Genomic DNA, 10332 nt, shown 5'->3' on the forward strand with positions numbered 1-10332 from the left:
GGAAGTTTAGTGTATACTTTGGTCTGCACTCTCAGTAAGGGGGCAGATTTCAGTCTTTTGGTTTATGCAGTTACATAACAATCAAATGTGACAAATTATCAGACTCTTATATTCCTGTGGCCAAGATCCCATCTTCTCAGAGGCTTCATGCTTGAATACTTTCAAATAATGTTTTTCCAGACATAATAACTCAATTTTGTTGAAACTCAAGATTTTCCTTAGAATTTGTACATAAATTTACTCCCCAAACAAAATCTAAGCAGGAGAGGGGGGAACTTTATTTAGAAAAACCAATCAAGATTTTAACATCCTGAAAGCAACTTTTTACATTAAAACATGGAGAATATTCCTGCTTTATTAGTTTTAAATTTCAAATTCTTGCTGTAAATTCAGGGCAGGGAAAACCCTGATTGCTCCATGAAAGACTCCTGCTTTGTGATTGGTTTTGGTTCTCAGGCAGAGGGCTTTTTCTTTTGTGAGGGCATTGCAGGGTGTGGAAATCAGAACAATAGGCTGGAATGCATAGTCAGTGGCACTGTGCTGTGCAGTGTAAAGCATGCTGTACACAGGCCATGTACAGCATGAATGACTTGTCTTTTTGGTACATGTACACAGTTATGCTAACATAGCAGCCCTGTTTTTGCAGTGCATTTTAGAAGTGAAGCTCTTCCTCGGTCTCCCTTGATTTTGGTATCTTTCCAGAGAGATGTTATTGTCACTTTCTTCAACATTCAGATTTTGACAATCTGGCTGACAGGCAGGTCGCTTTAGTGAAGGTTGACACAGAGCTGCTATCAAAGTCCCCTTAAGGTTAGTGTTCTTCCTTCAAACTCTATGCTAGAATCTACAGAATGGGGAGAGTGGGGAGCTCTTCAGATTTTGTGAAAACTCTCAATGAGGCTCACTATCACCATTAATTCTAAGGTAGAATCTAAAGGGCTTTTGATATAAGGTGCCTCAACACCTCATTTTGTAATTTCAGCTTGTAAGAGTGGCTGTCAGTCACAACAAAGGCATGGTTTACAAAGATGAAAAAATGGGAGCCTTAAATTTTTAAAGTTTTTGTTAGAGAAGACTTGTAAAAAATCATGGTTTCCCACAGATTTGGCAATGGACCAGCAAGGAAGCAAAAAACAATAGAAAGACGTTTTCAAAGGTTTGTTCGTCCTTAGATACTGATTGTATTCTCTTCACAGGTGGTGATACATGCTTGAACACTGCTGCCATACAAAGCAACATCAGATAACCTGAGACCTGCTGCATTCCCATATAGTCTGAATAGGGCGTCATTGGGTGAGTTCTTTCCACTAGTGTAACCTCATTCAATCAAAACTGAACAGAGCATGCTGACATCTATGGACATTTTGGCCAAAACTTCCATGTACTGTCATGTGGAAAAATAATTGGCAGCAAGTGGATAACTCATTCAGATGAATACAGCATGGAAATCAAATCTAACATCTTATCAATTTGAAAAACCTGAACCTTAGCAGATACTTCAAGAATTGCATTTGACTGAAATTGTCAAAAGATTGTTCATACTTGGTTTTACTTGGATCAATGCACCAAAACGATGGGCCCCCTGACTTCTGTAGCATTTATGCAATGCTTGTTACATTTAGTTGGAGGCCCAAACTAATAGAGTAGTCCTTCACAGTCATCAGTTCAGCATGTTCAGTTTGGATGGAGCTGGGTACACTCATCTTTACAGATTTCAAATTGTTTATAAGACCTCTGTACACTGTAGGAGGAGCGTGGATATTGGCAATAAACAGGATACCAAAGGTAACTAAGGAATAGAAAAAATAGAGCAGGCTTTTAATTTCTTTGGCCATGTTGACTGAGAATTAAATAGAAATAGGAATTTGTAATTTTACAGAAGGGATTTGTTTTGGCTCTTGACTCTGAAATGGCATGAACTTGTCATCTTTAACTGTCAAATGATCCAAAATGACGGTATAGTAATAAAACCACTGATAGGCAAAAACATGTAGAACAGTTGCCTTTTGAGGATTGAAGAATCAATAGAAATTGCAGCAGGTAAAATCTTGTCTAAACTGGAAATTGGTTTCCTTACAGCACTTGGAGGTACAAATTGTGTACAATATGTTGTACATGTATAGTACAATTAGGTAGAATGAGATCCAGCTGGGGCTGTTACTCTCGAAATGAGAGAAATGTTTGGATAACTTTGGCTCTACCGGTACCACCACACACCGTTTTCAAACTATCGAGCACTATGTTTAATGCTTTAGCAAGACTGAATAAAACAAACCGTAAAAAGTGCCTGTCAATAATGCCAGAGGCATAATACTTCTCACAATGAAAAGAGTTAAGATTGTGTGAAGTAATATTAGGAATCCTTGTAGCAATGAGAAAATTGCAGTGCTTTCCTGGTGTTTGGCAGCTAGGGATAGTCACTTTCTTCACTTCCTTCTCTTCCTAAAATACCTGAATCAAATCTTATGCTTTTCTCTTTCAAATCTTTTTATTCTAATTTCATTATAGCCCCTTGTTTTATAATTCATGGTAGAGAACTATAAAAAGTGGCTGCTTTTGAATCGCTGACTTTCTAGAAAGTGAAACGTTTTGTACATTTATGTGCTCACACCAGAGTTGTCTAGCAATTTTTATTTCAAACCAAACAAGCTGGATCAAATAGATGGCAAATTTAATTTAGGGAATGAGTCCATAGTCATGTTGAAGGCTAATTTGCTGAACATCAGTTGGCATTGCATGAAAAATACTTTCACTGTCATCTTTGAATATTCTGAAAATGTTGCTCAAAAACTGAGTTGTTAGAACGTGAGTGATGAAATCATACATGTATAATACATGTAGTGGCCATGCCAATGCGTGATATAAAGCCTGTTTCTCTGTTATGGTCTGAGAAGTGAGAAGCCTGTTTCTCTGTTATGGTCTGAGAAGTGAGAAGCCTGTTTCTCTGTTATGGTCTGAGAAGTGAGAAGCCTGTTTCTCTGTTATGGTCTGAGAAGTGAAGCATAAAAATTGGCAGAAGAATCAACATCTTGAATTACGTGTATGCTACTTTTCCAAGCTGTGCTTCATTGTGTTTACATTGTCATATTTCCTTGCTAATTTTCTATTCAAACCGTGCATGGTTTCACGTGATGAACACTGACCATACTTACATGTAATTAATCCTGAGATTTCACTTATTGCCATGTGACTATTGCAGGTTTCTATTCATATCATTATAAGGAAAGTGTTTTCAGATGAAAAAAATAGCAAACATTTCAAGGTATCTTTTCCCCTTTTTTCTGGAGGTCTTTTTCTTGCGTGTAGAGTATCTCACTAAGTAAATGTTTCTTTGTTCAGTCATTCTTTTGAAATTATGTAACATTTTTCCACAAAACTTGGACAGATTAGAGTGTCTATTTCACAAAATCCTAGAAGGCTTTGGAGAATGAAAAATCGCTATTTTAAATGTTCAATTCATCGAAAATGAATAATAATAATGTTATAATGATAATGTTATGGATTGGGGTCAATAAAGCTACTGATGTTTATTAGACACGGACATATACATGTACATGTATGTCACTTCAAACAACATACATGTATACTGCCTATTTTCAAAAACTTTTCAATGTCATTATGAATGTGCATGAATTTTACTGTCCAGGTTTCATTGAAAAATGTCACGTGCTGTGTACATGTATCAACATTGGAATAGATAAATCATGCGGAGAATTCATTTCAAATAGCTGGAGACTGGAGGACATGAAAATTTGGATAAATATTTAAACACAAATGCTGACTGGGAACATTCCATTGTCAGTTCTTTTTTGGGGGGGATTGAGGAAGTTATTGCAAAATCAGACTCCTGCTATTTGAAGTGAATTCTTGAGGGCAATGAGATTGATGGCTATAATCAATAATTATTTGAATACCACAAATGCTCTGTGATGGAATAGGAGTTAACTGATGTATTTCAAGGTGTACCACATTCAGGTACACATTTTGGAATTGCAGTGTCCAAAAATGGCAGTGAAAATACTCCTTTTGTACACACCCATTGTCCTCAGTGTTCTAGAATCTTTTTTACAAGAACAAACTCATGACCAAAAACTGATTCAGAATTTAACATTTTGCCAACAATCTCTGGCTTAGTTTTCTTCATGCTTTACCGATAGTACTTGTTTTAAACATTTAACCCAAATAGTCCTTAAGCCTCCAATACTGAATTGGAGGTTTCAGGACTGTTATGGTTAATGTTTTCAGCAAGATACTATACACGTAATATTTATTGTTTTATTTGAATGAGCAACATGAACCCTCCAATTTTGTGGCGACCTATTTCAGCATTTTACTTTGTCTGAAAACTATTTAGTTTCCTGACAAAGAGCTTAATTAAAACTGTGTTTTTAGTTTGCTGGAAAAAACACTATCTGCAATGGTACACATGATGTGATTTTTTAAAATCATGACCTTGCATGCAATGAATTTTGTTAGAATGACTTGGCTCACTCATGAATACTCTTCTTCATCTTCATCAAATTGAAACATTTTTAGAGTCAAGTGTTGCTGAAAGGTGCAGGTTATTCAACACACAAAAATTGTCCAAGCTGTTCTGTACAAGTGTGGGTGCTGTTGCCTTAATGTAAATCAAAGAAGACACTTTTGCAGGCCTTCATGTTCAAATTTGGCACCCTTAATTTTCTCTTACCAAAACATTTCTGAGAAAAGGTTGTTGACTGGCTTGTTGCCATGCACTGATACAACAATTGCCAAAGAAACCAATTTACGATGCAAAATTCCAGCAGTGTAAGGTTCAGTACATGGAATGATATCACAGTTTTGGTAATGACCATGGAAATTTACATTAGCATGCAACCAAAGAGGCCCTAAAGTACGGATTAAAAATAGCAGAACAAAAAAATGAAAATTAAATGAAACTCGGGTGCATTTTCAGGGGTTGAAGTAAGAAAATTGTTGCATAGCCATTTACATTTCATTTACTTCATTTTTCATTGTTTTATTATGCATGCTTATTTGATGTGTTTTCAAACACTTGCGTAAGATTTACAAAATGGTTGATTGTAGTTTTCCATTTTTTTACGTTTCTTGCTGTAGTTGGAAGAGAAGTCAAGATGCTTTCACCTTCCTTTACAGGAAATTGGTTATAATCCCTCATAGTAATGACATTTTATAAATCTCTCTATATGTAACACCTGTAAGCCTAGCAAAGGAAACCATATTTCAAAGTCTGATTCTGTCAGGTAGTGTGATTATGGCAAGTGATGATGGCCCACTACAGTGAAGCTGAGAGCAGTTTCCACACAGACTTCAGTAATGGAGAGACCAGCTCCCTTACAAGATTGTGACTGTCTATAACAAGTTCAAAAATATTAAAGCCAGATTTGAACAAACCTGGCAGAGAATTGTTTCACATGTACCTGGGTTGCTTCTCCAGCTCCAAATGGCTAGGCCCAGGTCCTTATGACATTACGTGAGAGGAGCTAACCACAGATGTACCCAATTCCATGCCACTGCCGAGGTGTTCAAGTACATCAGTGATGAGGAGTTAGTCTGGAGGACTTAAGTTTTTGTGACGAGGGTCATAGAATGAAGCCTGAATGCGGACTCTCACCATCGCCACCTTCAGTGTTACTTTTTGCATATTGAAGATTTGGGCATCTGTGTCTCTCTTCAGTCAGGAGTAGAGACCTTGATGGTTCATCACCGTGCATCACCGTATCACCACCCTCTACATGTAGCACATGGAAAACTATGATAGTTCAACCCAGTGATGCCTCTCCATCTATAAAGAGCTGCACACTTCACATACCTGTATCTCCAGCGAGTAGCAATGTAACTGTCACATTTCCTTATTATGCCACCTTCATCAGCAGCTAACGTTTGACAGTTCATCACCATGATGTCTCTCCACCAATTAGCAGATGCAGACCTAGGATAATTCCTCAGTGTCTCTCCAAGTAGCAGATGCAGACCTAGGACAATTCCTCAGTGTCTCTCCAAGTAGCAGATGGAGACCTAGGACAATTCCTCAATGCCTCTCCACCAATTAGCAGATGCAGACCTAGGATAATTCCTCAGTGTCTCTCCAAGTAACAGATGGAGACCTAGGACAATTCCTCAATGCCTTTCCACCAAGTAGCATCTGGGGTCCTAGGAAAACTTCTCACTGTCACTCCACCAAGTGGCAGATGGAGACTTGTAACAGTTGATCACATGTCTCTTCATTCAGCACCAAACAGCAACATGCAACGGTTGTAAGCAAGGTTTGCCTTGACACAGTGGAAAAGGAAAATTCATCACAATGTCTCTCCACCCAGTAGCTGAGAAACGAGACTATGAGCCTCTCCATCCAGTGGCAAGTGGAAACTTGTAAGAGTTCATCAGTATGATGACACATTGCCTGATGGGGAAATGGAGAATTGCAGAACCTCATCATAAAGGAGATGGCTGTGGTGACTAAACAACATGACATGGTTTCCTTTTCAAAGGCTTGCAGGAAAAGATTTTTTGCCCAAAAGAAACTCAGCCGTGTAAGAAGTGACAAATATTGAAAGCTCTACACACTTACATAGAATGTACTGGATCTCTGGAATGGCCTCACATCAGGGTGTCAGTTGGGAACCAGACCTGACTGGCAGATACAGTGTACATGTATGTGTGTCTCACTACATTTAGTATATTTGGTGGCTGCATTTCATTGGTTTTTATATAATGTATGATTTGGTACTTTAAATTCAAGCAAAACAGAACATTGTTAATGAACAATCAGTGTAAAATAGAAGGGGATTGAAATCTTATATTCATGAAATACAGTTGTTTCCTTGTGACTGGTACTTTGTGGCATATTCTTGCAACATCAGATGGAACTTGGCATATAAAAACTGCAAAATGCATAGCACTTTTTCTCTGATTCTGACATAAATTCATCTTTGATAATTCCTAAAAATGCTGTGGAATATCTTGTTACAGTGAAAGGAACATTGTTTTGAAGACAATTCATTTACAGTTTGTTGTCTCATCAGTTCCATCTTGCATAATTTTCAAAGAAGATGCACTTTTTTGTTTTTATTTTTTGAGGGGGATTGCCCTCGTAGAGAACAAATAAACAAAGAACTTTTAGCCTGTCTGTCGGTGCAGACAGCATTGAAAACATGAGAAAAAGGGGAAAAATCAGGTTTTGATCAACTTAAGCACAAACGTTAACAATTTGTTTGTGACATGTAATTTCTAATTGTAGGTTTGACTGAACAAAGTAACACGACATACTTGTTCAACATACGGTATCACTTGATAAAGAAATCTATGTACACATGGCAGTAGGAGAAAGTCTGTCATACTCTCAACTTGCTGAAATAATGGAACTTCTTCATGCAAGTTCTTATTGAATTGTTCTTGCCAGCTTGGACTTTAATGCATACCAGAGAAACAAGTAACGTATAGCAACTACAGCAACTCATTTCCAGATCAGTGCTTCAAGTTTGAGTTACTCATTTACGTCACTCACCGTCTTACATGTATGATTTTCTGGAAGGAATCTTAGGAGCAGACAAATTGCAAAGGACCAGTGGGGAATAATAATTGCACACACTGCAAGTTGTAGTTTGCTGACAGTGAACCAACCCTTTGTGAGCACATTAACTGTACATGCACACTTATTGCTCATTGAATAATTACCACCTCATTGGTGGAAAAGAAAGACTCTGATTGGATTTTACAAGTCACATGGTACCCACACAGAGAAAATGCATTTCACTAGAAATTTTTCTTGTGTATTCCACTCCATGAACATCTGAATGGACATGCGATATATCGCCTCAAAGGGATAACATTTCCTTGTAAAAAGAATCAGCCATTTCTCTACACCATTGGCTAAAGGGGCCCTAGAGTCCCCCCCCCTTTAACTAGACCCCCAATTGGCTAAAACCTTTATTGTTCTTAATGGTGTGCCCCCAGCTGGTACTTGGGCCTTCTTGATTGCCCAAAGCTGGTGATGGGGCTGAATTTCTCCTTTATCCTCAAAGCTCCTACTGCAATCTTCACTTTTCTCATCTGTGGATCTATCCACATGCAGTATATCTGCCTCAGGCATACAGCGTATCCTCATATCTGCTCATTTCCTAATCTTTACTCTGTCAAACACTGCAGAACATTTTCGGTTAACTTCCCACTGGTAAATATTGTCCTGCTGTAAAAGTTTGAGTGGAAATCCATTACCCCAACTGGATCAAACTACTCCTGTGTTGACTGAAACAGTTTTATGGTCATTCTTAAAGTTTCCTTTTATCAGCATCTTTAAGGAAGGATATCGTACATTATACATTGTATCAAAGCGATAAATCGGGAATATCAGCATCTTTAAGGAAGGATGTCGTACATTATACATTGTATCAAAGCGATAAATCTGGAAGGCAGGGTACAGGATAACTAGTATACGGCAGCAAAAACACGGTGAAACCTTCATATCAAATAATGCAAAAAACATATGGCAGAAGTCATGTAAAAACCAGCGAGGAAAAATGTATCTCCGATATTGATGAATTTGGCCCTGCTTGCAGAAATGGCCAAACTTTCAAGGGTGTACGTGTCGGTAATGAATACTTAGAGATAATTGTCATGCAATGCTTGAACAGTTGTTTCCTCTTCACTGCTTGAAAGGATACTGTCTGTCAGTTATTAGAAGGGAGGTTACATCCACATTGGGCTCCTCCCCATACCAGAATGCTAGATCTGCCTGGCCAATCAAGTCATTTCTCAACTCAACTCTCCTGACAAAATCCTGTACCCTGCCAAGAAGCAAATGTAATGTACTCTTCCTGATATGTTTCCGTTCTTTTTCCCCCCCTCAAGCTAACTTGTCACAATGGCAACTGACAGCACCTCGGCAATCTTCTGACAGCGTGGGCTTCTGATGACAACCCCATCACTGATGCCTCAAGTTGATGTCAACCCTTTGGAACTCTCATCTTTAAGACTGGCTGCAAACATCTAAGAAAACTGCAAATCCATGGCATTGAAATGACACCATGCATGCATTTATGTTTGACAAACGCATCTCTTGAGAATGATGGTAGAAAAATGGTTGTCTGGTAGAAAGTCTCCATTTATTACTTGTCACCAGTCAACAGGTTCTTCTGTTTCAGGATACATCGAGAATTGAAATGGCCAAAGATTTGTGGAACTATCAATACTACTAGTACATTACAGTTCAGTAAAGACTAAAGCAAATGATGATGCCATGGATTTGCTGTACTTTTTGATGCAACAAAATGAAACCAGGCACATGTTACTTCATGATTGAAATAAAGTAAAAATGATTGAATTGTTGAGTTGAAGAGTGCACATGGATAAACTCAGGAGCATTCACTCTTGGTTGATTTTTACCTAAGAGATGGTGGTCTCTTTTACCTTTTGGACCCAACGAGATACACTGTATTTGAATTACTGAGTTTAGAAAAGACACATTGAAAGAAAGGACATGTGCCTGGTTCATTAGTTTTTAAGTTACTTTAATTAAATTTATACTTTGTATAAACAGTATTCATTTTTTTGATCTACACTAGCACATCACGCACATGTAAACATACATGCACATTTGATTTCCAACTTTTGTAAATCAGTGATGACATTGACATATTGTGTTTAAATGTAATTTGACATTATTTGGTTCTACAACTGGACTTCATCGCATTTGCTAAAAATGGTTTAAGGCAAAACAAAGAGAGGTATTAACCTACCACATTCTCACTTTGGCAAGATAACAGTCTAAGAATGTGATAGCAAGTTTAGAAGTTCATAGCTCTCCTTCATCTAAAAATGACTGTATGACCAGTCAACTTACACCTTGCCAAAAATGGTATTTTACCGCTGATTGAAGTAATTTGTAAGTTATTTAAATAAAAAGAAATACGAAGTTGAATAGATGACCAGTTGAGCAAAGTATTACTACAGTTGTGTGATGTGCTAGTGTAGATCTGTATCAAGTGTGACAATAAAAAGACGTTTGTTGTTTGGTGTTTGGTGTGAGTGATGTTGCCTGCTGTCCATTTCACATTTTTGCTGCAAAAACAGTTTGTTTTTTGAAAGGGTAGGATTTCTTTTCCCATAGCATTTGAACAATGTTCCTTGCAATTGATGGTACCATATTTCAGAACTTTGATGCCTTTTGTTAACCGTCTCTATCATTGCTCGTAAAAAATAGTCTTTATTTAATTGAATTCAAGTTTTTGTGCATTATTTGTTGGAATGGACAGCAGGCCTGTGTTAGATATTGGATTTTAGACACACTATCCCTAGCAATAAGTTACGTATTTATCAAAGACCGTAAAGTGC

At 37.6% G+C, this 10332-nt stretch overlaps 1 long non-coding RNA gene across 1 annotated transcript; it reads left to right on the forward strand.

Moving 5' to 3' along the window:
- The first annotated feature begins 488 nt into the window (after nt 1-488).
- On the forward strand, nt 489-9800 carry LOC147800063 (uncharacterized). Its single transcript, XR_015424428.1, has 3 exons — nt 489-810; nt 1197-1293; nt 8851-9800. It is a non-coding gene; the product is annotated as an uncharacterized LOC147800063 (long non-coding RNA).
- Nucleotides 9801-10332: the final 532 nt, after the last annotated feature.

The sequence above is a fragment of the Acanthaster planci genome, linkage group LG02 (genome assembly GCF_054643075.1).
Source record: "Acanthaster planci isolate LZ-2023a linkage group LG02, COTS_SCS, whole genome shotgun sequence".
Classification (NCBI taxonomy): Eukaryota; Metazoa; Echinodermata; class Asteroidea; order Valvatida; family Acanthasteridae; genus Acanthaster; species Acanthaster planci.